This window comes from Sciurus carolinensis, unplaced genomic scaffold (assembly GCF_902686445.1).
Source record: "Sciurus carolinensis unplaced genomic scaffold, mSciCar1.2, whole genome shotgun sequence".
NCBI lineage: Eukaryota > Metazoa > Chordata > Mammalia > Rodentia > Sciuridae > Sciurus > Sciurus carolinensis.
This window is the reverse complement of record NW_025920120.1, coordinates 4201878-4229384: the sequence shown is the minus strand read 5'-3', so window position 1 is coordinate 4229384 and position 27507 is coordinate 4201878.

The window sequence follows — 27507 nt, the reverse complement described above, 5'->3', positions numbered from 1 at the left end:
GGGCATTTTTGCTAAGTCTGAAGGCACTTCAAGACCTGTAGGCTTCTATTGCAAACATTTCCCCTATTCTTCTAATAAATATTCTTTATTTGAAAAGTATGTGTGGACACTTATGACCGCACTACAACATTTTACTTTTGACCTTCACAGACGTGAATTCCTGATTAGGACCCCAGTTGCCCTACTGGATTGGATTAAAATGCCTGATGAGTCCCTCAAAGGACTCCCTATGGAACCTAAGGTCCTTACTTGGAAATGGTTCCTCCAAAATTTGATCTCTCAAGGCCAATTTAAATCCTCCTCCTCCCCAGGCAAACTTTCCGAACTGATAGCGGCTGCTCCCCTTGTAGAACCCCCCGACATTCCCCCCGAACGTGTGTTAAAACCTATCGGTCGTTGGGGACCTAGTTCCCCCTCCACCACCAATGTATGGTACACTGATGGCTCAGCTTCAGTACTTAACTCTATAGTTCATTGGAAAGCAGCTGCTTTCAGACCATCGGATGGTTGTGTCCTGGAAGACCAGGGGACGGATAAATCAGCCCAAATTGCTGAATTAATAGCAGTTCTTTTGGCTGTCAAACATTCTGTGAATGAAGGTCACAAGGTAATTCACATATTTTCTGATTCATGGTCAGTTTGCAATGGTATAGCAATATGGTCCTCTAAATGGCTCTTGTCTGATTTTACTATAAATGGCAAGCCAGTGTGGGGTCGTGACTGTTGGAATGAACTTGCTTCTTCCAACATTACCATTCTAATTACTCATGTTGATGCACATACTGGACGCACTGGCGCCCACTCCAAAAATAACGACATTGTTGATAAAATCGCTAAATCTTATACTCTTAAATTGGTTAACAAAGCGCCTTGGTCCTCAGAACAAATTGGAGACACTAAATTAAAATTAACCAGAAAACCTGACTGGAAATTGGCTACCAAAGCGCCTTGGTCCTCAGAACAAATTGGAGACACTAAATTAAAATTAACCAGAAAACCTGACTGGAAAGTCTCTCCTCCTCCCACTGAATTGCCTATTCATGTCTCCGAGATTACTAAGTTACATATCGCTCTGGGACATATTGGTACTCATGGGCTTTATCAGTGGTGTTCACACCGAAATTTGGGCGTTACTTGGCATCAATGTAAACTAGCTGTCAGACATTGCCAACACTGCCCTCAATCCCTCACCCGTTTTCGTCGTAACCCCCCTGCTTCTACTGCATCACCCCAATCATTTAATCACACCTTACAAATTGATTTTATTGGTCCTCTTTCAAATAAATGTTTTGTTTGCGTTATTCTGGATGTATCTACAGGACTTGCTTCGGCTCATGACTCTGCCAAACCTAATCAGGCTGCCACCATCTTTGCACTTTGGGATTGGATCTCTCATTTTGGACCTCCCATTTTGATTGAATCTGATCAAGGCACACATTTTACTGGAACTCTTGTGCAGAAACTAGCCAGTAACTTGGACATCGCTTGGAACTTCCACCTTGCTTATAACCCCACGGCTGCTGGTCACGTCGAACGCTTTAATGGACTACTGAAACAACGCCTTTCTGCCCTCAAGGACTTACCTTTCACCCGTGCTCTCCAGATCGCTCTCTTTGAACTGAATTCTCGTCCTCGTTTCCATTGAGATTCTCCTTTGGACGAAGCCTTCCCCAAACACCTTTCTTCCTACCCTTCTGAACCTTCCTCACCGCCTCTGACGTCTTCTAAGGTTCTTCATAAACACCGCAAAGACTCTTCCTTGCAAGAAAAGGACATTGTTGCTTTTGGACCTGGCAATACTTATTGGACTTCCAGCTCTAAGGGAGAACTTTCCCTCGTGAAAGCTAAGGACATCACTCCTTTATAATTTGTATGTGTACATTTCTTTGCATTCTTCTCCTCTTTGCCTCCCTGTTCTGGATCGTTGTACCCCCTTTTTCACGTTATGGCCCCTCGCACCCTACTATTGTAGGATAGTTAGGATCATGCACCCCACTAGAATTATTTCTGCTACTCTTACTCTTTGCCTGCTTTACCTTATTACGGTCCTTGTCACCCATTTCACTATCTGTACCACCGAACATCGCCCCCCTTGCAATGATACTAACTCCTCCCACCACTTCCGGTATTGGGTTTGTGTTGTCCTTAACGTTACTATTTGTTGGCTCCCTCAGTAGCTCAAATGGAGCTACTATTGGGACTGACACTTCTCCTGTCAGCACTGTTCCTACTACTCCATGGTATTCAGTTAATCTGTCAACCTGGACCCAAGCCCATGCAGCATCATTTCGATCCTTTGTCAAAGGATACATTTCCCTACATAAAAATGATTCCATAGTTCCTCACTTTTGGCTCTCCCAGCTTTTTCTTAATAATTACACTGCTGCCCAGCAACTGTTTTGGACTAAATATGCCTTTTGCACCCATAGACTTCAACACTTTTCTCACGATTCTGTTCTTCCTTGTGAAGAATATCATAAAGCCAACATTACAGGCCTTTTTAGCCCTGTTTGGCATTCTACGGATGTTCAATCCGCTTGGGATGATTCTAATATTTTGGAATCTAACCCTTTACGTTGCCATCATATGGAATTGGTTAAAACTGTCTGGGCTCATTCACCTCATTACATTTATCATTTTCAACAGCTTGACCTTCAACATTTTCCTATAGCTGTTAAGTTTGAAAACCACAATATTACTATCACCTATGCTTTAGATACAGATCCCCCTTTCACCTGCTATGCGGCGGCGAAATTATCTCTCTTCGCCCGCATGTTAGCCTTATGGGAAAATGAGGGCCCTAAAGGTAACCCTTGGTATGATGAGTATTATGAGGAATATGGGGATTATAATTATGAGGATGAGGAAGAGGATGACTCTAAGGATGAGGTTTCCACAAATTCTACAACATCAACAACTCTCACAACTACCTCACCCCCTTCTACCACCACCAGGAAACCTTATAATTTATGCAATACAGGCACCTCTATACAATATTGCACTCCTTCTTTTAGATGGCCTCCCTTTCTTCCAGAACCTTTTGGAAACCTGTGCCCTGTTAATATTTCCCTTCTTTTTAAACGATTGAACTTACCCTTTAATGCCTCTAATGATGTTAATGAACTTAAGGATGGATCGCTGAAAGCAAAAGTTACTTGTGTAGCAGATTTTCCCAATCTACCTATCTTTGGCCGCTTTGAACTCCTCAATGCTCATAGTCGTTACATTGTCTCCAATATTTCCTTCCCACCGGTTGATCAATGGTGGGAAATTATGGCTTTAGGTACTCAAACCTGGAGATACCCAGTGGTCATTACTGACCCTGTCCCTCAACCTTTTGCTAACCTTTTGGCACCCAGTACTCTCCCTCCTACATCTTTCCAAAACCACTTTTCCCCTTATAAAACATTCTGTATCCGTGCTGTTTTTGCTACTATGGTACCGCTTCACAATGGATCAGCTGAACTAGGCTGGTTCTGTTTCCCCATTCCCCCTTACCAGGAACTATCTATCTCCATCTTTCTTCAGAATTCTCATAAACCTATTACTATGCCCAAATCATATGTGACTCCTGCCAATTCATTCTTGCTTAAATACCTCAACGTCACAGGCTTTGTTTATGCTGGCAACTCCACTGATGGTTTTGTCCTTTACTCAGAATATTCTGATATTACATTCTACAATAAGTCACTCCATACTGAACCAGATTATTACTCTTATAGCAACTCCCATAACAATAACGCCTCTTCTATGAGGCGTCTACGTTGGGTATGGAAGAATGATTCCCAGGAGTTACATAACAGCATTCCTATATGGAACCTTTCTCATATTTACCTCTTTAACTCCAGTACTTTTAATAGTTCTACAATGAACCTACTCCCCTATTATGCCACTAAATCCCCTGTTTTCTTTCTGCCTCTTAATGTTTCTTCAAAACCTTCGCCGCGCTCTTTTAATATTTCCCTTTATAGACCAGATTCTTATATGCGCCCTCCCCTTCGTGGTGCTACCGGCACTTCCTCTACTACCAGATTTTTTTCCTGAATTCTTCCCTATTATTAATATTTCTGACCCCTCACTTGCTTCTATGGTACATTATATGGACATTCCTTGCATGCCCCCTTTACCTATCAATGTGCACAATGATACCCTGGGTTTGCCGTACATTCCTCAATCAGGCCTCAAGCGATGTCATTGGTGTCCCCTTGCTACCAAGCTTCTCTATGTGACCCAGCAATCTATTATGTATAACCATTCTTTCTATGATGTACCCATGGATGTTTTTAATGCCTCTGTTGTTAATTCCACTTACTACCCAGAACGTTCCACCCTGCGACAATTGAAACCTACCGTTACCATTTTAAATTACAAATACCCTTGTATCCAGGAAGTAACTCTCCATCTGGACCAACGTCCTTTTCCTCTTACACCTTATCACAGTACCCCTTATGGTTGTTCTAACCTATCCATTTCTCACTCTATTCCCCGGTACCATATCGCCGCAGCTGACAATAGATCCATTAATTGGTGGCTCCATGCTGGTATGGACTTTTCTAAATGGCCCTCACCACGCAAAATTGGCTATTTACCTTACTATTTTTACATGGTAGCCCCAGGGCAAAATAACAAATGGTATATGTATGATATGGTCTCCCATTCTATCCTTAAGAACAAAACAGACTTGGTTGATAATTACAGATTTTCTGAAATTTATGAAGTTAAGATGGATCATAAGATGTGTTATAGAACTACCAATTTTGAACCTTGTCTTATTCATCGGGGTGGTTTTAATGAGACCCACTCATGGATTACAGCCCATTTCCCCAGATCTGTTTTGTTTCCACCACATGACCTACCCGTTACCCATACTGCTCCTATGTACTTACCTCTTCTGTATGCTCCCACTCGCTTGCTTGTCCAACCCTCTATCACTCCCATACACCTAATCCTAGACCTTCATGAATTCGCGTCTAATATGGAACCTTGTAAAACCTCTGTGGCTACCATTCTTCCTGACTTATATTATAGCCCTAATGGTGGTATGAACCTCAGACGCCCTCTACAGGCGGCTGCTGTCGGCGCCTTCTTGGCTGGTGCTGCTATTGGAGCTTTAATTGCTGCAGCTATGACTGAAGAACTTAGAGCTGAAATCAACTCCGTTAGAGCGCTCACCAATCAACACACAAGAATCATACATGGAATTTCCAGAAATATGCATACTATGAGCGTCTTGCTACAGAAACTCCAGGCTGAACAACAGGTCTTACATTCTGAACTCCGTTCCCTCCAACAATCTTATACTACTACTACTAACATGATGCAAGCTGCTATAACTCACCTCCAACAACAACAAGAATGCCATCACGTGGAAGCATTGCTTCAGGCATCTTTTACTGATCTACGCACACTCTTCATCACGGGAATTGGACAAGAAACCGCATCAATGATAACCATACTGGACCCTACCAAGGAAAGCCACTGCGACTCTGGACATTGCTCTTTACATCTTTGGGAAATCTCTACTTCTACTGCTATTGTGGCTTACAAAACTAAACCTACACCTCGGAGAATTCATGACTCATGGGTTCTCCCTTTGGAAGACATGTATTGGGCTCAACTTGACAAACATTCTTGGTTTATTCCTTCTTCCTCCGTTTGGCACCTTGGAAAACAAATGGCTTTGACCTTTCAGGTTATTTCTGATAAACCTCCTACTACGGACGTTGTAGTACATCTTCCTGCTTCATCCATTGCTGATTTGGGAAATTACAGGATTCTTACCTGTCATCACTCCAATTACTCTATCACCCGATGGCAGAATGTTACCTATAGTGATACAGTCTACCTGGATCCTGGTTGCCACCTATCTTCCAACGTCATCCGTGTGCTTCATAATGATCTTAACAAAGCTACAACCACTCATGTTTCCATCATCTCCAACCACACCTTTGGACTTGGAATTTTCTTCAGGACACCGGCTTATCAACAAGATTTGATGCAGAAACTTCAGTCTTCCATCTCTGCTTTGAACAGAGTATATGAACAAAATGAGAAAGTATACAAAGCATTCAATGACTCTATTGCTAAGGATCTCCGTCACCTGGATTATTCTTTGAACGAAGTTAAAGCCCTCGTGGATAACTCTTATCTTATCCCAACGCACATCTTTTCTTCCAGTACCACTGACTGTTCCTTTATTGGTTTCTTCCGCAGACTGATAGCTGCTGACTTCGCCTGCATTACCAGATGGAACCCATTCCATTGGCTCAAAGAATCATTTACTGTTGTTTGTTTCCTTTTAGGTGCTTTCTTCATCATTAAAATTTTGCTTTGCATCTGCAATAACACCACTTCTTCGAAGTATGATGAACTCCGCAAGGCCGAACTGTACAACCCCCGGCATTACCTACCGCCGGAGATGCCACAACCGCCATAGACGTATCAGACGCCTGGAAAGAGCACGCATATTTGAACTGGAACGCATCCATCATGCTTCCTGTCCACTATGCATCCAATTCCATGTATATGACTTTTTCAAACTTGCAGCTCTGAAAACTTATACCACCTACTCCTTTGATATGTTATCACATATTGTTAAAAGCTTAACTCCAACATTGTTACCATGCAACCTTTGCTCTTATGTTTGCCAACAACCTCATAACCCTTATGTTTTCTCGCCCCTTCCTTCCCCATATATGATTCTCAACCATCTTTGGTTTCATAAACATCCACCTTCCCTTTTGCTTGCTGATTGTTATTATATTAAGTTCCCTTACCATAACCAAGCCCTTTTAGGTCTTCTATTTGCTTCTTTGAATAATCCTGATGCCCCTAGTATAAAAGCATGTGACTGGTTCTTGGCCTTGGAACATTCTTTTCAGCCTCATACTATGAATTTCTTTCTTTCTCTTTTATCTTTCAGAAATAAGTCTGTTATACACCCCCTTTCTTTCTTGGCTCTTAAAGCCATCATGCGACCCTATCTTATTAGGCTTACTAAGTATATCTACTTACATTATACTTCACCTCCTCTTCTATCCTCCCGCACGGACCCTATTCCTCCATTTAACTCTCTCTCTTTCTCTCTTCTTTAGTACTATCTACGTACCTTCGTCTATTCCTCGGGACACACTCATGGAATACCTCTTCTGGCGCTATGTGGTGGGCCTCCCCCGGTCTTCAAGCCCCAAATTCATCGCCATCGACGGCTCTGTTTTTGATCTTAATCGCCTTCCTCCTTCTGTTCTCCCCGATAGCCACCAGGTTTTCCTCTATAAATTTTGCAATAAAACACTCCCCTCCCATGTACTTAACCTGCCAGGCCATGAAAACCTCCTCCATCTCCTTACCAAATATTGTTATGTTGGAGACCTGGTACATTTGTGTGGAGCGGCGACACCCCTCCTTGGGGGTCGCCCCCACTCCAGGGGATGGACTGAATGGAGCAAAGATTTATAAATGTAAAACACAGCTTTATAAATGTAAAACAGAGCTTTATAAATGTAAAACAAGAGCTCTCTGAGCTCAGGCCAGGAGGAGTGCTTTGTAAATGTAAAACAAGAGCTCTCTAAGCTCAGGCCAGGAGGAGTGCACTGATACTAATTATGCAAATTAGGTAACCCTAAGCTGTAAGACTAGATAAAGTACTAAGCTGTGTGTGGTAGATAAGATATGCCCTGTGTGAAACATATAAAAACCCCGGATTGTAACCCTGCTTGGGGCTATACCTGCTCCGCGACCGTCTGCGCACGGTCACGGTCAGGTCATTAAGCTGGCTGGCGTGCCCCCCTGTGTGTGAGAGCATCATAAAATAAACCATTCATTGGTTTGCCATCTCCGTGTGATCGTGTCCTCAATCCCGTACGTCTCGTTGTCCTCTGATTGGCAACTCAGAGAAGTCTAGCTGCCCTTCAAGACAAAGAAGCGCTGCGGTGCTGCTCGCTTCATGTACAGATCTTCATATTTTGTGGTCACATTTATCTTAAAAATTAATTGTATTCAGAGGCTAACCTGTTTGCTTTGGATGCTGTGTGCTGGGCTGTATCAAGTTGTTGCTTTTGATATCTATATACAGCTGCTTGCTTTAAATCAGTAGATCCTGAAATAGCATCTCTTGCATGTCTACCACTGCACATTCTTAGAGAAAAAGTATCAGTTACACTTAAAATATCTTGCCAAGCAGTAAAATGCATTAATTTTATTAAATTTCCATTCTTGAGTAAATGAATAGTATTTTTGGGTTGTATATGTATGATGAAATGGGAATTATATAAAACACATGGACTGTGCACAGAAATACTACAGTTTTCACAAGGAAAAGGTTTTGGGTGATTATTTGACTACTACCTAAACTATGTTTTATGGAGCATCTTTTTTCCTAGAAAAAAATGACCAACAAACTGGTAATTCAAACATAGATATGTTTGACAGATTTTTCTTGAAATTAATGAATTAAGGTTGTCCCTTCAAGGAAATCAACTGTAGGTATTTCTTGCCAATATTAAATTCAGGTTTACAAATAGAAATTAGATTTTGAATTTTTGAATCTGCTATTTTAAGCTTAATATGTTTCCACTACTTAGAAACTTTTCTGATGAAGTCAGTTGTGATATTAACAAAAAGAGGATTTTTAAAAATTTTTTGAATAAATGTATAAAAATTTCAAACTATAACAGAAAAATAAATATTTTTCCAGTTATCAGCACCTCATAATATAGAATCATGCATGGTAAAAAATTCATTTAAAGTGCAAAATAGACCGGTGATTTTCACTAAAGTATGAATAGTTTATGGATATAATTTAAGTTACCATATAACCTTGAAGAAATGACTTAATCTAATTCTAATATATCAAAGAACACTATCTACAATAATTAAAAAATACTATTAAATATTTCTCCTCTTTTCCAACTTCATATCTGTGAGATTTGATTTTCTTCATATTGCCATATGTATTATGATATGTTATGATATGGAGTAAAGCAACATATCACAACAGATAGAAAGCAAAAGCAAATATAGAATATAACTGTCTTCTATCAAAACAAACTCTAAACAATTTTTTTAAATGTTAGAAAAGACCATTCTTAACTAATGTTTTTGGAAAAAAATTTTTGTAAAATATTATTCATGCTAACATGACAGGTGTTTTTATTGCATAACTAAATACTTTAATTTTTCTCATATTTTATGGTAAACATCAGCAGTAATCTATATAATTAAAAATACTTGGGTCCCTTAATAATTTTTAAGAGCTTAAAATGAGTTCCAAGTCCCAAGAATTTAAAATCCACCTCTGAAAGGGGTTCTTTTATATGCTTACCACCATGACTGCATTTGTTATGTGCTTAGTAATTAAATTGGTTTTTATTTACTTATATCATTTTAGGTAATCTGATTTTAAGGGACTTGGAGGTAAAGCAAAATTAGATGTTCTTTTTGTTTTGAGTAAATTGTTTCTACTAGAATAAGAAAATTCTTTGTAGATTAATTTCAAAATTATTGTTACTCTAAGAATACTTTGATAGAACTTAGTGTTTAAAAACCCTTGCAGTTTTGCAAAATTGAATTTTTAATTTTTCACAAATTATTACAATAGTTTCACTTTGGAAAATTTTACTAAAGTTTATGAGTATTTCAGGTTTTTACTCAGTAATGGATTAAAAATTTACTTTTTAAATGGTGAATTTGTCTTTGGCAATGTGGATACTTCTACTCACTTAATATTTTGCTCTCTGTTTGAAGCATAAATTTCTATTTGTATTTTCTTCCTTGAAAAGAAAATGAGTGGGCCACCTATGTTTAAACAAAAAATTACAAGTTATTTACATATGCTTGCATAGATTATACAGTCTTTTTAAAATAGTTTATATTGTTATTTCCCTTTTAATTGTTCCCACCCTTCCCTCTCTCTTTGTCAAACTGAATTTACTGCTGTTTGAAAAAATCACAAAAAGAATGGCTATGACAAAAGAACATTCACGAGTATTTGAAATGCAAAAGGAATGTCAAGGACCATCAAAAATCCACTTTTATCTGGGAATACTCTGAGTGCTTTAAAATTTTTCTTTGACTTCTTTAAAGGAAGCAAAACAAATTTTATCTTCTTACAGAACAGTAAGAAATTCTGATTACTTTCAGGTGCATTGATACATGCCTGCAATCCCAGTGGTGTAGGAGACAGAGACAGAATGATTGCAAATGCAAGAACAGTCTCAGCAAGGTAGTGAAGCCCTTAAATGATTTAGCAAGACCCTGACTCAAAATAATAACTCTGTTGTAAAGTGGCCCTGGGTTAAATCTCCAGTACCAAATTAAGAAGAAAAGAAAACCAAACAAACAAAAGAGAGAAAAGAAATTCTGATATTTCCATAAGGTAATACAATCAACTTTGTTGCTTTTGTTATTTATTTATTTTATTGCATAGTAAATACTCTTGGTGCTTCAAGTAAGTGAGGGTCAATTCAGTTTAAGTATTTATATTGTAAGTTTTCCTTAATCCTTCTGAAAATTCTACCCTTTTTTCATGACCAGTGAAAATCAGAGGTCTAGGAATTACAATAAAGTCATTTTCATTAATGAGAAAAATTGACTGTGTAGAATTGATACCACCGTTTACAGGTGACGAGTTCTGCTCCTTCTAATGCTGAAGTTTGAACACAAAAAAGCATGCCAAGGTAAGCATATTAAGCAAGTTTTACTTAAAGATAAAAATACACAGTTCTCCCTGGTGGTTGAAGGGGGCCATGGATGATGTTCTAAAGTCCCAAGAAGTGAGTGAACCCTACATCTTTAATAGGTTAAGGTTTCTTTTGTTCTCCAGTTCCCTTTCCCCTTATCTCCACTTCCTGCCTACATGAATAGACCTGGATTTGCAGGTGAGATGAATAAAGTGAGAAATGGATGGGGAAGGGTAAGTGTCAAATGATTCAGTCCAGCAAGGGCTCAGAGGGCATTAATTATCAGTTCCTTGCTTGAAGTTCTTGATAAAAGCAGGTAAATTTGATTATCGATAGACTCAGGTGATCATTGACATTCCATTCTCCCAGGGGCATTCTCCAAATTCCAAAGGCAGATGGCTTTTATAACTTTCATTTCCTCAATTTGACTGGATACCCTATTTCTACACTGCCTTCCCCAATTCTGGCTTCAGAATCATGTGAAACTTAGTTGGGTTTCAGAGATTGTATAATTCATTTCATACCAATACCAAAATTCTGATTGTAGACCAGGAAACTATTTGGACAAACATGCTAGTTCATGATCTTCTCAGGAGCAGGAGAGTAAAGTATTGGGGAAACTACAACTGGCAACTTGCAAAGCTATAGGATAAGCAAATTCATAGCTCTGCCCTTTACCAACTTATAACTCAGTTTTAGCATCTGAAACATAAATCACAAAGCTACCTTCCATCATATTAATTACCAAAAATCATAGAAAATAATTTGTTGTATTATTTCTCAAAGTTGGGAGATTAATAGTAAATTTGATAATAAATAAAATGGTGTCAGCATTATTCCAGTTGCTGTTAGCCATGATTTAACTTTCTGATATTGCTTATGCAACTTTTATCCAATGTAATAAAGTATTGATTTAACTTTTTTGATATTTTTCATATTTTAGTCAGATATATAGTTATGTGTCATATAGTTATATGTAATAATAATCTCAGCCTAAAAAATTCTCTTGTTTGAAATGAAACATATGGTAAAAATAAATTTATTTTCTTAATCTACTTTTCAAAATTGCTCCTTCTTCAAGTGATCAGGATTTAAAAGCTTAGAGATGATAATAACTCTAGTGCTAATGACAGATAAAATTGGGAACTCTAGTCTTCATTTCTGGATAATTAGTGTATTCCATATTAAATTGACAAAGGAATGGCAAATGTTTTGCATCATTTACAGCAATTAGTAATATTCTAAAGCAATGAGATCTATCTTATTCTAAACATATCCATGTAACAAGAAGAGTACAGAATACATTGTAATTTCTATTCCATTGAAAATTTTTCTGAGTGAATTTCTGCAAGGAAATTGTCAGTGAAACTCAATTGGATTACTGATTAATGACTTCAGGATATTAAATAAAAAATGGTATAGCAAGTAAATGTCAGAATTAGGTTTAAAGTGATAAAAGCTTATAACTGTGGCAAGTAAAATTGTGCGTCTCAGAGTCACTGACCTATTTTGAATTAATTTAATGTCAGCTAGAAAATAATTTTAGCACTATGACTTATTGACAAAAGGAAAACATCTTTAGCTTAAATTAAGATAAGCTAAACATCTATACCTTATACCAGGTACATTCAACACATAAAAGTAAGTAAAAATTTGTGGTCTCAGAATTATTGTATTTAGATTAATTATATAATGATTTGCTGGCCCAAGACCACAAGTAGTCAGAAGAGTTTAAAAAACCAATTTTGTTGAAGCTTCAAGAAGTCATGGAGTAGCCATCTCAGTATCCCTGTGAATGGAGTCATGGTGAGGATAGAGACTAAGAAATCCTCTGTATTATTAATAGATTTCAGTATATTTAATTCTTTGTTTTCTTTTCCCTAGTCAGGACTAGGCAGATCAATGTCAGACCCACAAGACTTACTCAAGTGATGTTGTCACACTATGGTATCAGCCACCTGATGTTCTTCTTGGTTCTGCCTAGTACTCAACATATTCACAAGTGGTAAATAAATACAGATAAAAAATTACTACATTTATAATTTTGAAATCATATAGTTGATAACACAGGGCATACTAATAGTGATCTTTAAAGAGTTGTTATTTTAAAGAGCCACAGCATAAGCAGTGAATAAGAGTTCTGGCATGGTATCAAGATTATCTATGTTTAAATATCAATTACATTATCTAAATCACTGACCTGTGCCTTAGATTCCACATTTAAGTAAATGGGAATAATTAGCAATAACTACTTTAATGTTCTGTACGTAATGTTAAGGCCAAATTAATTAACACCTAAAAAACTCAGAAAAGTATTGATTGACACAGTAATTGAAAGCAAAATTATTTTATCATTATTTAATATTCATCAAAATCTACCAGTTTTATGTGGTTCTAAAAACAATAATCAAAATACCATAACCAGAAAAGGTAAGCTCTGACAGAAGTTTAGAACAACACTTATAAATGAAAAGTAACTTATAAATAGTTGCTGTCAATAACTGAACTTATGTCATCTAGTGAAATAAAAGACAATCTTAGGGACCTGACTCATCTGGGAGAGGGTAGTGAATATGTGTTCTCCAGTGTCAACCCTGGGGGCAGGGCACAGGTAGTGTTAAGAAAGGGGGTGTGCATGTGGGGGAGAGGTGCCCATGCATATTTAAGCATAAAAGGGCATTTTGTAAGTCTGATTGAGTTGAACTATTTAATGTATAAACTGGCTAAACAAATCTATTCCCTTCTTGAGAAGATGTACCTGATGTACTTTGGGGTTCAATATCGATTGATCCCTAGAGAGTCAAAGTACACACACAGAAATGCAAATCACACAATGAGGTTTTATTGCAAGCTTCAGCCTCTCAGACCACTACCATGGCTGAGTGGGGAGCGGCCCCAAGGGATAAGAAAGCACTCTATGTAAGAAATTTCCAATCATTCACATACAATGTGAATGTATTATTGGTTGACATTGGAACAGCTAAACATTTGTTCTATTTTGGTTGGGTCCTGCCAATTTATTTGAATCTCATTGGGTTCCACCAAAACTGAAAGGCCCTGGAGGAAGAAGGGAGGAGGGAAGGGGTGAACTATGCAGGAGATGAGTCAGGGCTAGGCCCCCTCCACTGTCCTTGATAGATAAGGTTTCCGGGCAGCTGCCCATTTCTCGAACAGATATCTCTTTACAGCCTTGATAAACCCTGGGAGCCCAGTGTGACCTGTTTGTCCTGTATTGGCTGTTGAGGGTATTACCTGTGCACCCTTTCCTGGGGGAAGGTTTTACAGGGCCAGTTCCGAAAATGGCTTATTCATACAACATGGCTGCACAGATGTCACTTTGTTCTCAACAGTACCTGTAAGAGTTTATTTTCAAATGTGTGCTTCTTCAAAAACTAAATAAATTCCTACTCTACTAACAAGAATACATTATAAAATGTGTGGCTAGCAGTTCTCTGTGACACATTCTGGCACTGGAGAGGTACTGCATGTGTCAGTCTGGGTCTCCATTTTTCTATTATTTTCACCTGCCTCTCCTCCCCTACATGCACATAAATCTTCCTGTACCAGACACAGATGGAGATGTTTTTTAACTCACCCGTGATATAGCCAGACATAGGTCAGCCTGGAAGTGAGATTGGGTAGACTAGTAACTTCTGTCACCAAACCTGGCAGTTCACATTTTCCTTTATCAAAAAAGGAGTCTAAAGGAAGAGCAATGATTTGGGGGTTTTTCTGCTTTATCACTTCTTCCTTCTCAGTACAGAGCAGTTGATAGAATTTAACATTCAAATGATCAAGGGACCATTATTCAAACCCATTCAACTCTCTTGAATGCAAACTCAATAATTATATGTACTTTTTATATATCTGTATTTAAAGTGTTTTTTGATGGGTCATATTTAAGGGTAGGTAAGATACATTCCAAACTTGTTTCTATATGGAAAAAGTAAAGTTTGGGTCATTCCAAGTAAATGGAAGAAAACCAACATGTTACCTCTAAACACCTCTCATCACAAAGTATTCCACAAAAATAATGTCACAATAAAATGATACATATATGAAAGTGAATAAGATTTGCAATCACAGAGAAGACATGTACAGAGACCAAAGTTCAGGTTGTTTAATTCTAAAATCTTCAGTCATAGCACTTTAACACTGATCAAGAAACCATTAATAGAAGTTGGGGTGTTTGCTGCCCTTTGGAGTCTATTTGGACTAAAGTGCTTAATTTAAGAACACACACAGCATGAGGCAGTGTGCTGAGAGTTAGTCTCCATTTCTAAAGTTGTCCATGCATAGAGCATTTTGATCTATCAAAAATTTTATTATCCCACTTCTAGTAAGTTAATCTAGAGTGTAAATAAAATATTTTGAGGAAGAAAGATACCATGAATAAGATTTCTGTTCATTTGGGTATTTCCAATCAGCATTTAATTTTTAAAATATATTAAAGTTTTAGTTGAAATTCTTGCCCATTGACTTATTTTAGTTTCTCTAAGAATCTTGCATTTTGCATGTTTTCTTTTATTCTACATATTTTTTTTAAAAAAATTAGTTGTCAATGGACCTCTATTTTATTTATTTATATGTGGTGCTGAGCCCAGAGCCTCACACATACTAGGGAAGTGTTCTATTTCCCTACTGAGGTATACCCTGTGTTATAACCACAGTCCTTATACAATTTTTAATGATTTTTTTCCTAACTATTTCGTACCATTAGTTATTTACAGCTAGGCCTTTGGGAAATGAAATTGGAATGCCCATCACTATTCTATCTCAAATGAATTCAGTGGCCCCAAGAAACTCTCAACTTCTTTTGCAAACCTGTCCTGACCAAGAAACAGGTGGAGAGAAACATTCTCAAAGGCCTCTTTTAGCTTCTAGCTCACACATTGCATTTTCAGTAATTGCCAGTTACCTGAACCAGCTCCTTTTATTTTAGTAAAGACTTAACATATGAGCAAGTTACCACTAGTGTCTGTTTGTGTATTTTGGAGTCAGTCCCATTACTTTGCAGTTACAGCATACTGAAGTTGTTGATTTTTTTCCCTAAAACTTGTGTTTACACAAGAGAGAGAAGCTTGATTCCAATTGAAAATCTGAATTTCTAACTAAACCTAATTTTAGTTTCTGAAAATTCAAGTAATGTGTTTTCATACAGTTCACTTTTTAGCCTTTTCATAATCCCTGCCATTTAATGCCTGGTTTGGATGAGATATTTATTTACACTTCAAGTTGGTTTCTGTAACTTTGTAGTTAAAGATTACAGTGAACCTGAATCTTCAGTGGGCACTTTCTAGTTCATTTATCTACTTTGGAACATTCCTGCTTGATGTATAAGTTTGGTGCATTGTAACAGTGCCTCATGAATTTCTTTTCTATAGAACAGAAAGTGTTTTATCACTGTTCTAAACTCTACTACACAAAAGAACCTCTGTTTTATCTGCAGGTAGTTCCACAGTGATGTGATTCCTGAAGAATTTTCCCAGGTTTTCTTCCAATGTTACCATCAATTTAGTAAAATATAAAGCAGCTTATAGTGTCTCAGTTTCCACAAGCATTACCTTCATTACATAGTTTGATATTTGTATTATAGTACATTTTTGATCCATCAAAATTTTTGACTATCCTCACAAAAGTCCTACAAAATCACTTCTTTATTATATTGAGTTCATCACCAGTCAGCTTTCAAAATATTAGATTTTAATTAAAAATAAATAAAAGTGTTTCATAAGTAAAATGGAAAAAATTGTTAGATTTTTAAATGTTAAATATGGCTGCAGGTATTTAGAGAAACCAAACTCCTATTGATACAATACATATCTCAGTTGGGTGTGTTTTTCTATAGGAAGAATCAGGTCTAATCTTTTGAAATAATATGCTCAACTGGAAAGTATAGCAGTCTGGATGCTATGGACTGGTAACTATCCATTTCAGATTTTTGTTAGGGAGGAGAAAAGATTTGAATATCTAAGTGGCTTCAAAGTTTAAAAAATGATCTTTAGAACATTTTCTTTTATGAAGGGTTATTGTCTAAATATGGCTTACTTTACTCTTACAAAAATGTTACTTGGATATTACATTTATTAATTTTAATTGAAAAGATATTCTAAGGCAATTCTTATACAATTGAAGGCCTAAAAGAAAAAAATGATATAAATATGCTTTCATATTTTGCCTATTATAAAAATTAATAAATTTTACTAGAGAGTTCTTTGGTACTAATTTTTGTCATTCAAATATTTTCTCTTAATACTAAAAATATATAAATCTTTTACATAAAACTGAATGCAAAGGAAGGCACAGCTGGTTATAGTGTGTATGCAAGCACAGTTCAGCATATGCAGAATTAGAAAAAAGGTTCACATAAGGATGTGAACTGAATTCCACTGAAAGCATTAAGAAAACTTCTTCACTGCCATAGTATTCAATGCTTAAGAGCTAAGAGCCAAAAACAAAAACATGAAAATTCACAAAACCAAAATGGATTTTCATATATACTTGAATATATAAAAATAATTTTTAAAATGTCAACATAAATGTAGACTATCCATGTTATGAAATGTGCAAACCAAATGGATAGGGGTTTCACAATATCCTTCTTTTGACACAGGTAAACTAAATTAGGGGGACAAACTTGATGAGTTAATGAGACTTTAGTTTCAGCCAGATTTCATCAGAATTTCTGAGAGCTCAAAGAAAGCAGTACTGGAGAAACAGTTCTGTCCAGACCTGATTGGCACTGACATATGACTGTTAAGTAGTGTGGGGAACTACAGGGGGCAAAAAATTAAAATAATTAATGCAAATACCCTGGGAAAAACTGGGGTCTCTTATTCCCAAACAGACCACAGTAGTTTGGTTATATCATCATCCCTGTGATGGATCAATTTCCAACCCATTTTATAGAATGATTTACAGATGACAATTCCAAGATTACCTAGAGCAAAGAAGACTAAAGCCCATAAAATATACTTAATAGTTCCATATCACAGACTATTAGAAAAAAGCACATAATTTAGATATTACTGAAGTATATTAGAATACTCTTTTTAAAAGATTCTAGGTCATCTAGGAATGTTGAGCTGCTTTAAATATTGAGGAAAAATTAAATCAGACTCTATAAATTTATACTTTCCAATATTATATCTTGGAATTTGTCATCAGTTTTCCAGAGCACTACAAAGATGTTTCTCAGTAAACTAAAAATGAGGATGGTTTATCTTAAAATATTTAGAAGAAATATCTCTTTTAGAGTTAAAAATGAATTTTAAAATATTTTCATTGGTTTTACTTAGTTATAAATGACAGCAGAATGCAATTAGTTTTTTTGTGCATTGAACAGTTTATTTTTTGTTTTAGTTTTCAATGGACATTTATTTATTTATATGTGGTGCTGAGAATTAGACCCAGTGTCCCACACATGCTATACAAGCCCTCTACAACTGAGCTCTAAACCCCAGCTCCTGAAAAATACTTTCATTGAGAAATAATATCAAACTTAATAGAAATATGACTAATAAGAAAAAATAACTTATTGTACAGTTAATTTCTGAATTGCTAGCAACTGAGATAAATAGCAAGATAAAATGGTATATGTTTTAGTGACAAGTGTCAGGTCTGAAGCAAATCCATCATCTGTGCTCCCAACTGAACAAGCTGAAGTAAAGTCTGCATGCTAATACCTGATTAAGCACCTAGATGTTTTTTTTTTTCCCTAGGATGATATATGTCAAAATGATTTCCTTTACTGTCTTGTAGCTTAATTTCTATTTAGTCCAGAGTAAGTTTAAATATTAAACATCAGCATTAAATATCAAACTACAAAGCCTAGCACCTGTTAGAAATATAATAAATAACTGTAGAACAGTAAATATATTTTTCACTTTTCAGACTATTTCAGTATCTGTGCTTTCTTGCTGATCAAGGACTGACATTTCAGTTGATAACTAGGGGCTACAAATGAGAAGGGAGTTAAAGTTCTGATTACATAAAGGCCAGAGTTAATAAGCAGCAACACCTAATTTTAAGCCCTGATTGGAATTAATCTGTACTAAATGACCCAACTTCTTACTTTAGCAGGGGTTAGGAAATGCCTTAAATACTGGTTCAATATATTCAGTGGTTATTGGTATATTCAAGGTTGTTTTTCTTTTCTGGTGCTTTAAAATTTTAATTTTTTGTAAAAAGTTATCTACTTCAACTGTGTTTTTAATATTCTTCACATATAATTTTTAGTCATATTTTATGCTCCTAACCACTATTCCCATTGACTTGGAGTAAAAAATGAAGGACAAAAGGCCTTGAATTTTCATTTTTAGGGTTTTTTTAAGAATATGTTTAGGGTTTTTGTCCATCTTGTTAATATTTTCTATAGAGTCCCCTTTGTGGGGCTAGGTTTATGGCTCAGTGGCAGAGCACTTGCCTAGCATATGTGAGACACTGGGTTTGATTCTCAGCACCAAATATAAATAAGTGAATAAAATAAAGGTTCATCAATATCTAAAATTTATTTTTAAAAAAATTAATCCCCTTTGGTTTTATTAGTCTTGTCTCTTGTTTTAAAGACATCACTGACTTTTGCCCCTAACTCTTTATTTGGGTACACTCAGTTGTCACAGTTCTCAAATAGCCTGAATTACTGGCACATTTCAGACCTTTTTATTGGTTCTTTACTACAGCCTCCCATTTTTTCTTCACATAAGTATTTAATAGAAATGGTAGTGATAAAATTACAAATTAAAATGATTATAATAGATCCTACAGGTGGTCCAGAAAGTAGCTAATATTGGGGGCATATGTCTGGCAGAAGTCCCAAGAAGTTGGAGCCCTGTGCTCCAGGTTGGACCACATTTGTTTCTGAACCTTATTCTACCCCATTTTCTGTCCTTCAGCATCTAATCCATAAAGTCCAAGGGTCAAATCAACCCTGTGTCATCAGTAGGATGTTTGGGATGTTTGGCCTGAGATAACATGGGGTAACCTTAAGAAACCAATAAGAAAATGCACTTGATAGAAAGGCACAGCAGTTCCTGACTGAGAGCAGTGTGTTGTGTGGGGGTGGGGGACAGGAGGCAGAAGAGTGGGATCACAGTAGTTTTTACATTGCAAAATAGGCCAGACTTCTCTCCTTTGCCTACTTTTCTCCATAGCCATACCTCAACCTGACAATCATTTCCATTTTCAGGGTTCCCAGTCAGTGCTTCTTTTCCAAGAGAGTTGCTCTTCTCTGGTGCTCTAAGTCAGTGACAGTAGTGGATGGGATTGCAAACTAATTTTTTTTCAGGCTTTGATGCTTACTAGTGTGTGATCTTGGTTAAACTGGGCAGTATCTCTGTGCCTTAGTTTCCTCAACTTTAAAATAGAACTACTGGTAGCATTAAATGAAAAGTCATGATGAGTGACCCAGACTGGCCCACAGGAAGCCTTCAATTCACATTAGCTATTGTTACTAAATTATTGCCAGTCTCATAGTCAGTTTGCCTCTTCCTCATTTTGAGTACCTGCTTATTTCTCAAACCAAACTCAAGTTCTTCTCAGTCTTGCCTGTGAAATGTCTTCAAAATTGATTCCTATGTGCACTCTCCCTTCAGTATTTGAAGTAGTGTGATAATTTTCTCCTATCTTCCTGTTCCTCCCACTTTCTATTGAGTTCTTCCTTCACATGGATATCACTCTTGAAGGTATAAAAACATATTAAGGTGGAACTCCTCAAGGCCCACAAATCCTTTTCAGAATTCATCTATCACCAGGTCTCTTAGTGAATATGCTTTCCCTACCCAAATTAGGCAGATCTATTAAGTTCTAAAATATGCTTTGCTCTCTATCAAAATCCTGTCCCTTCTCCCAGCTCAGTTCAGGCAGCACTTCTTCCTCAGAATCTGTCTCATCCCTGGATGCAAATAACCACTCATTCCCTGTGCACTTTGTTTACTCTCCAGTTGATTAACATGTTGTATATCTCTAACAGTCCCTGCTTCAGACCACTGCAGATATTTGATGGATGAGATTTGTCAACTAAAAATTTCAGCACACAGTCTCAAAGGCAAATTTAAATTAGCTCCTCCTGGTTTCAACATGTATCTGTACCTACTGAGTGCATTCAAATTTTAAAAGTTCTGAATGGAACAGACATGTAAGCTCAAAATGCCAAATTATCAAATTGCAAAAGACTTTTCACTTTATTTGTAAATCTGGATCCTTGATGTTCAACATTTAGCACAGTGTCTTTGACATCTCTCTGTAAAATATTTCTCAGTTCAAAAACCTACGTCTCCCAGAAAAGCTAGTGCCTTTTCTCCTTATTTGGAATTCTTCTGGTATAGCCTGCTATAATGATTGTAGATGAATGAACAATTAATACACATGAATGCTTATGTGCAGAAATTCCTCATCTTTGTCAGTTGTTCCACTCAGGTTTCCAGCCTTCCTTTGCAAAGATCAAAACAAGAAACCTATCAGCATCACTTAAAATTTGTTGTAGACCAAGTCTATTTTGTTTCCTTTACAAGTAAATCAATAGCATATGTGGAAGAGGTTTGTTATTTTGAAAGATTACTCTTTTAAGTTTAGTGTGAAAATAATCATAATCTGAATGGTCAGAATGCATCAATTGCATTCTAGTTTCAGAAAATGTTCCTCACATGTATTTTGTTTACATTTTAAAAATTGCTCTCTTTGGGCTTGGGAGATAGCTCAGTTGGTAAAGTGTTTGCCTTGCAAGCACAAGGCCATGGGTTCGATTCCCAGCACCATAACAACAACAACAAAAAAAGCTCTCTTCAACTATCCTTTTCATTGGAAGAGTAATAATATTTTAAAAGGTGCAAAATTGTTTTCCCTAAGTTTCATGATCAATCCAAAAAAAAGAGGGCCAAAGGGTGTATAACCCATCAGCCATCAAGACTGGGTTGTATTTTTTTGGAGGAGGCTGCACCAAGAGAAAACCCTGGACTATTTGGAAAAACTAAAATTGAAACTCTAAAGGAAGTAGCCTTTCAATGCAGTAATAAAGCCAGGTACGGTGAAACAGGACAAAAATCCTAATAACTCAGGACTGGAACAAGAGCATCACAATTTTGAGGATAGCCTTAGCAACTTAACAAGATCCTGTCTTAAAATAAAATTGGCTGAGGATGCAGCTCATTGGTAGATCACTCCTGGACCAATACCAGTATCACCCCCTACCACACACAGAGCAATTTATTCTGCAGATTTCTAAATGTAAACTAGGAACCACTTGCCTTCAGTGTTTAACAAAGTACCATCCCTGAACCAAGGATATAATTAGGCACCTGAATGAAATGTTTATGTCAGATCCTATAAAGACCTAAAGACTCAGCAATATTTAATTTAATACAAATCCCAGGTGACTGGATCCTAATTTTTATATCCCCTGGGTACATACATCCCAACTTCCAGAGATCCTGATAATGTATAGAACAACCGTGAACATGAAAAATACTTATTGTTGGGAATACTGGATGAGAAAATTAGTATAATTTTAGTCATTCCCCAAAACTTTTCTAGAAAGTCACCAAGTCATATTTCAATCATGTTGCAGACTTCCCAATAAGGAGGAAAAGAAGAAGCCATTCATTGTTTACAAATACTTGCTATATTACACAGAAGCTCTGGGTCCTTCCTCCAGGAGTTCACTGTAGCCACATAAGTCCTTTCTGCTCTCCTCATTCACAGAGTTCTGCTGTTCTAACCTTGAACCTTTCAAACAATGAGGCGTTTTATCACCATTTTCCAATAAGACCCTAAATCTCATTGCATACAACACGCTTCTGGCAGACAGATTTTACTTGGTATGTAGAATTTTAACAAAAGATTAGGATGCCCAGGCTAAAACATTTTTAAAGAATTTTGCTGATTGCTAATTTTGCTTAAAATTTCTAGTTTTTGCTTCTCTGCCTAAGTTAAAATGGCTAAAAATAAATGTTTTGCTGTGTGTGACTAAAGCTTGATTTCATGTGATAGGAATAAGAGCCAGGGGAAAGAAAGAAAACATATTACTCCTGGGACATAGTCACATCATGATAGGTTACCCCAAATCCTGTAGTAAGCCAGAGAAGTGAAATAGCAATTAGAATCTCTTTAGCTGACCATTTTCCTATAAGATCCTAAATCTCATTCTTTACATAGTACTTCTGGCACAGAGATGGTACTTGGCTTGTATAATTTTGACTAGCTAAATGACTCACTCAAAAGGTTAACAAACATTTTTTTTTAACCCTAACCTTTGTTGACATCTCTTTATGAATTCTTTGGTATCTTTTCATTAGATAGTCATTGATAATTACTGACTCCACTCAACAAGTTAGATGCTGAGAGACACCTTGGGGAACATGATAAAGTTCCAGTCTTGAGGGCCCACAGTCTACTGATGTTTGCCAGATCAACAGGCAAACTACTAAATGCTAAATGGTATTGGAGCCAAAGAACTGGAACCAGTTTGAAATGATCCACACTGGGGACACAGGATTCAGGGTGGATGAAACAACTCTAGAGTATAGTAGGGGGAGTTTGCACTGTGTCTAACCCTTCTTCATTCCTGTTCCAAGGAATTTCCTGCCTATACTCACATATCCAATCAATAACATTGTGGGTGAATGAGTAACAATGTTTTGGCATAAAAAAAAATTACCAATATCCACATGAAAGAAAGTGATACTACTGCAAGATTCAAGCATGTAAGTGAGTAATACATAATGCTCTCCCAATCCAAAGAGTTTGGCAAGACAAAGCAACTAAGTCTTCTTTTTTTTATTTATTTTTTATCTTTATAGACTGCATTTTAAGTCACTGTTTAGTATGATGGTGTACCATCATAGAAATGATTTATACCATTCATATAATCATACATTTACATAGTGTAATGATGCCTGTCTCATTCCACCATCTTTCATACCACTTCCCCCTCCATGCTCTCATTTCCCTCTAGGTAATCTAATATTCCTCCATTATTCTCTCACCCCCCCCCATCATTATCCACTTTCAGAGAAAACATTCAACCTTAGGTTTTTTGGGATTGGCTTATTTCATTTAGCATGATATTCTCCAATTCCATCCATTTTTTGCAAATGCCTAATATTAATCTTTATGGCTGTATAATATTCCTTTTTGTATATATACCACAGTTTCTTTATCTGTTCATCTGTTGAATGGCATCTAGGTTGGTTCTACAATCTAGCTATTGTGAATTGAGCTGCTATAAACATTGATGTGACTGTGTTACTGTAGTGCTAATGTGAACTCCTTTGGGTATAAACCGAGGTGTGGGATAGCTGGGTCAAAATGTGGGTCCATTCCAAATTTTCTGAGAAATTTTTATACTGCTTTCCAGAGGAGCTGTAATAATTTGCAACTCCACCAGCAGTGTATGAATGTACTTTTTTAACCACATCCATGCAAAAATCTATTGTAGTGTGTGTTCTTGGAAATAGTAGTTCTTATTGGAGTAAGATGAAATCTTACAGTTGTTTTAATTTTCATTTCTCTAATTACTAGAGATTTTGAACACTTTTTCATGTATTTATTAGTCACCTGTATCTCTTCTTCTGTAAAGAGTCTGTCCAGTTCCTTGGTCCCTTTATTGATTTTTTTTTTTGTACTTTTGGTGTAAAGTTTTGTAAGTTCTTTTTAAATTTTGGAGATTAATGCTCTGTAGGCTCTTTACACATTATCGATTGTTTCCTTTGCTGAGAACAATGTTATTAGTTTGATTTCTTCCCACTTATTGATTCTTGCTTTGATTTCTTGTGCTTTGGGAGTCATGTTAAGAAAGTCTGACCCTAAGTCAACATAATGAAGATTTGGGCCTACATCTTCTATTAGGTGCAATTTTGTTGGTCTAATTACTTAGTCTTTGACCCATTTTGAGGTGAGTTTTGTGCAGGGTGAGAGATAGAGGTTTAATTTTATTTTACTGCATATGGATTTTCAGTTTTCCCAGCACCTTTTTTAAACAGGCTATTTTTTAATCCACTGTATGTTATTGTCCCCTTGTATAGTATGAGATAACTACATTTTTGTGGGTTTGTCTCTGTGTCTTCTATACCATTGGTCTGCCTGTGTGTTTTGGTGCAAATATCATGCCATTTTTGTTACTATTTGTACTATAGTTTAAAATTTCTTATTGTGATACCTCCTGATTCACTCTTTGTGCTCAGGATTGTTTTAGTTACTCTGGGTTGTTTATGCTTCCAGATGAATTTCATGATTGCTTTCTCTATTTATATGAGGAATAACATTGGGATTTTAATTTGAATTGCATTGAATCCATTTAGCACCTTTGGTAGTATGGCCATTTTGACAATATTAATTCTGCCTATCCAAGAACATGAAATATCTTTCCAAATATCTTTCTATGGTTTTCATTATTTTCTTTTTTAGTGTTCTGTAGTTTTCATTGTAGCAATCTTTCACATCTTTTTCTAGATTGATTCCCAAGTGTTTTTAATTCTGAGACTATTGTGAAAGGACTGGTTTTCCTAATTTCTCTTTCAGAAGGAATACATTACCTATGAATGGAAATGCATTAGATTAAAGTACATTGATTTTATATCCTGCTACTTTTCTGAATTTAATAGTTTTAGAAATTTTCTGGTGGAAATTTTTGGGTCCTATAAATATAGAATCATGTTATCATCAAATAGTGATAACTTGATTCCTTCTTTTAATATTCCTTTAATTACTTTGTTGTGTCTAACTGCTCTGGCTAGTGTTTCAAGGAATATTTTGAATAGAAGTGGTAAAGGAGGGCATCCTTTTCTTGTTCCAGTTTTTAGAGGGAATGCTTTCAGTTTTTCTCCATTAAGAATAATGTTGTCTGTGGGCTTAGTATAGATAGTCTTTACAATGTTGAGGTATGCTTCTACTATCCCTATATTTTGTACTGTTTCGAGCATGAAGGGGTGCTCTATTCTTAACTTTAAGTCTATTTGATGTGATGAATTATGTACTAATTTCCAGATGTTGAACCAATCTTCCCTCTCTGATGTAAACCCCATTTGATCATGGATCACTATCCTTTTAATATGTTCTTGTATGCAATTTGTCAGAAATTTTTTAAGGATTTTGCATCTATGTTCATCAGGGATATGGAGTTAATGTTTTCTTTCCTTGATGTGTCTTTTTCTGGTTCTGGTATCAGAGTGATACTACATTCATAGAATGAGTTAGGAAGGGTTTAGGAGGTAATAACTTGCCCCAGGGGAAAAAATTAGCAGCTCAATTTATAATAGCTAGATGTGGAACCAACCTATATGCCCTTCAACAGATAAATGGATAAAGAATCTGTGGTATATATACACAATGGAATATTATCCAGTCATAAAGAAGAATAATATTATGTCATTTGCAGATAAATGGATGCAATTGGAGAATATCATGTTAAGTGAAACAAGCCAATCACAAAAATCCAAAGGCAGAATGTTTTCCGTGATAAGTGGATGATGATACATTATGGGGATGGTGGGGTGGTGGGTGAGAGGAGAATGGAGGAACTTTAGATTACATAGAGGGAAATGAGAGGGAGTGGGGTATGAAAAATAGTGGAATGAGACAGACATCATTACCCTATGTACATGTATGATGACACAAATGGTATAAATCTACATTGTGCACAACCATAGAAACAAAAATAGGTGCCCCATTTGTGTACAATGAATCAAAATTCTGTCTGTGAAAATAAAATAATAATAATAAAAGAAGAGGCACTCATTCTCTTCTGGACAATTTTTAAATTGTAAAATGAGTCTGCTTTGCCAGATATATTACTCTGCCTCTTCTGCCTGTTAAAAAATCTCACACTGATGAATACCAATTTTTGCAAGACTTGACACCTATAAAATATTAAAATGTGATGTCAATTGCTTTTAGGATTTTTCTTTGTCAGAGAAACAGATGATTTAAGATCTTGAACAGGCTTGATTTTCATGAATAACCTAAATATATGTGACTAGAAATATGTATACATCTGAAACTAAATATATTTGTCTGAGTCTTATCTAAATATTTTATAAAATTTTAAAAATAAAAGTTTTTTGTAGATTTAACCAGTAAGTGTTATCTTTTATACCTTACATCTGGCATAGAGCAACACTGCCATTTATAAAACTTACCTATATCTGTCTGCTTTGACTAGGTCTAATTTGAATTATTAACATTGTTCCCTAAATATATGAGAGATTTAAGGCTATCATTTATTTTTACTAGTACTGCTAAACTCTGCAAGGCTGTAAATATTTGTTTATTCTGAATTTTACTGTGAAAATTAAACCTAGTTAATATAAGAACATCTGTATAATGGTGATACTATTAGTTCTTTGTATATTAAGTATACTCATGTTCTGCTAAGATATAAATTATAAATATAAATCTTGGAAGAGCACTTTACCAAGCTGGTGTTCTCCAAATTGTAGTTGTCTAAATTGGTAATTTTAAATCATATAGAAATAAAAAAATTAAATTGGAAATTTATATCATTTAATATTCTGTAACTGAACCTGTTATCAATAAGATGTATGTAAATTTTATGTTACTTTTTACACTGGGGTAAAAATTTAAATGTATTTTAAGAAGAAAATGAGAGCCTGATATATTTAAAGGTGGATATTGTAAAACATGCAAGCATTTTGCCACTTTCCAACAAAAAAGGATCTAAAATCTCTTTAGATTTTCTTTGATTCATGTTTCAGATGCAATGTTGTATTGTTATTTGTGAAAAGCCCAACCTAACCTGAGATAAGGCTCTGCCTCCCATCTTACTTTACCTTAGAATGGCTCCCAAATAGGTTATACTTGTGCTCATTTAAAATTG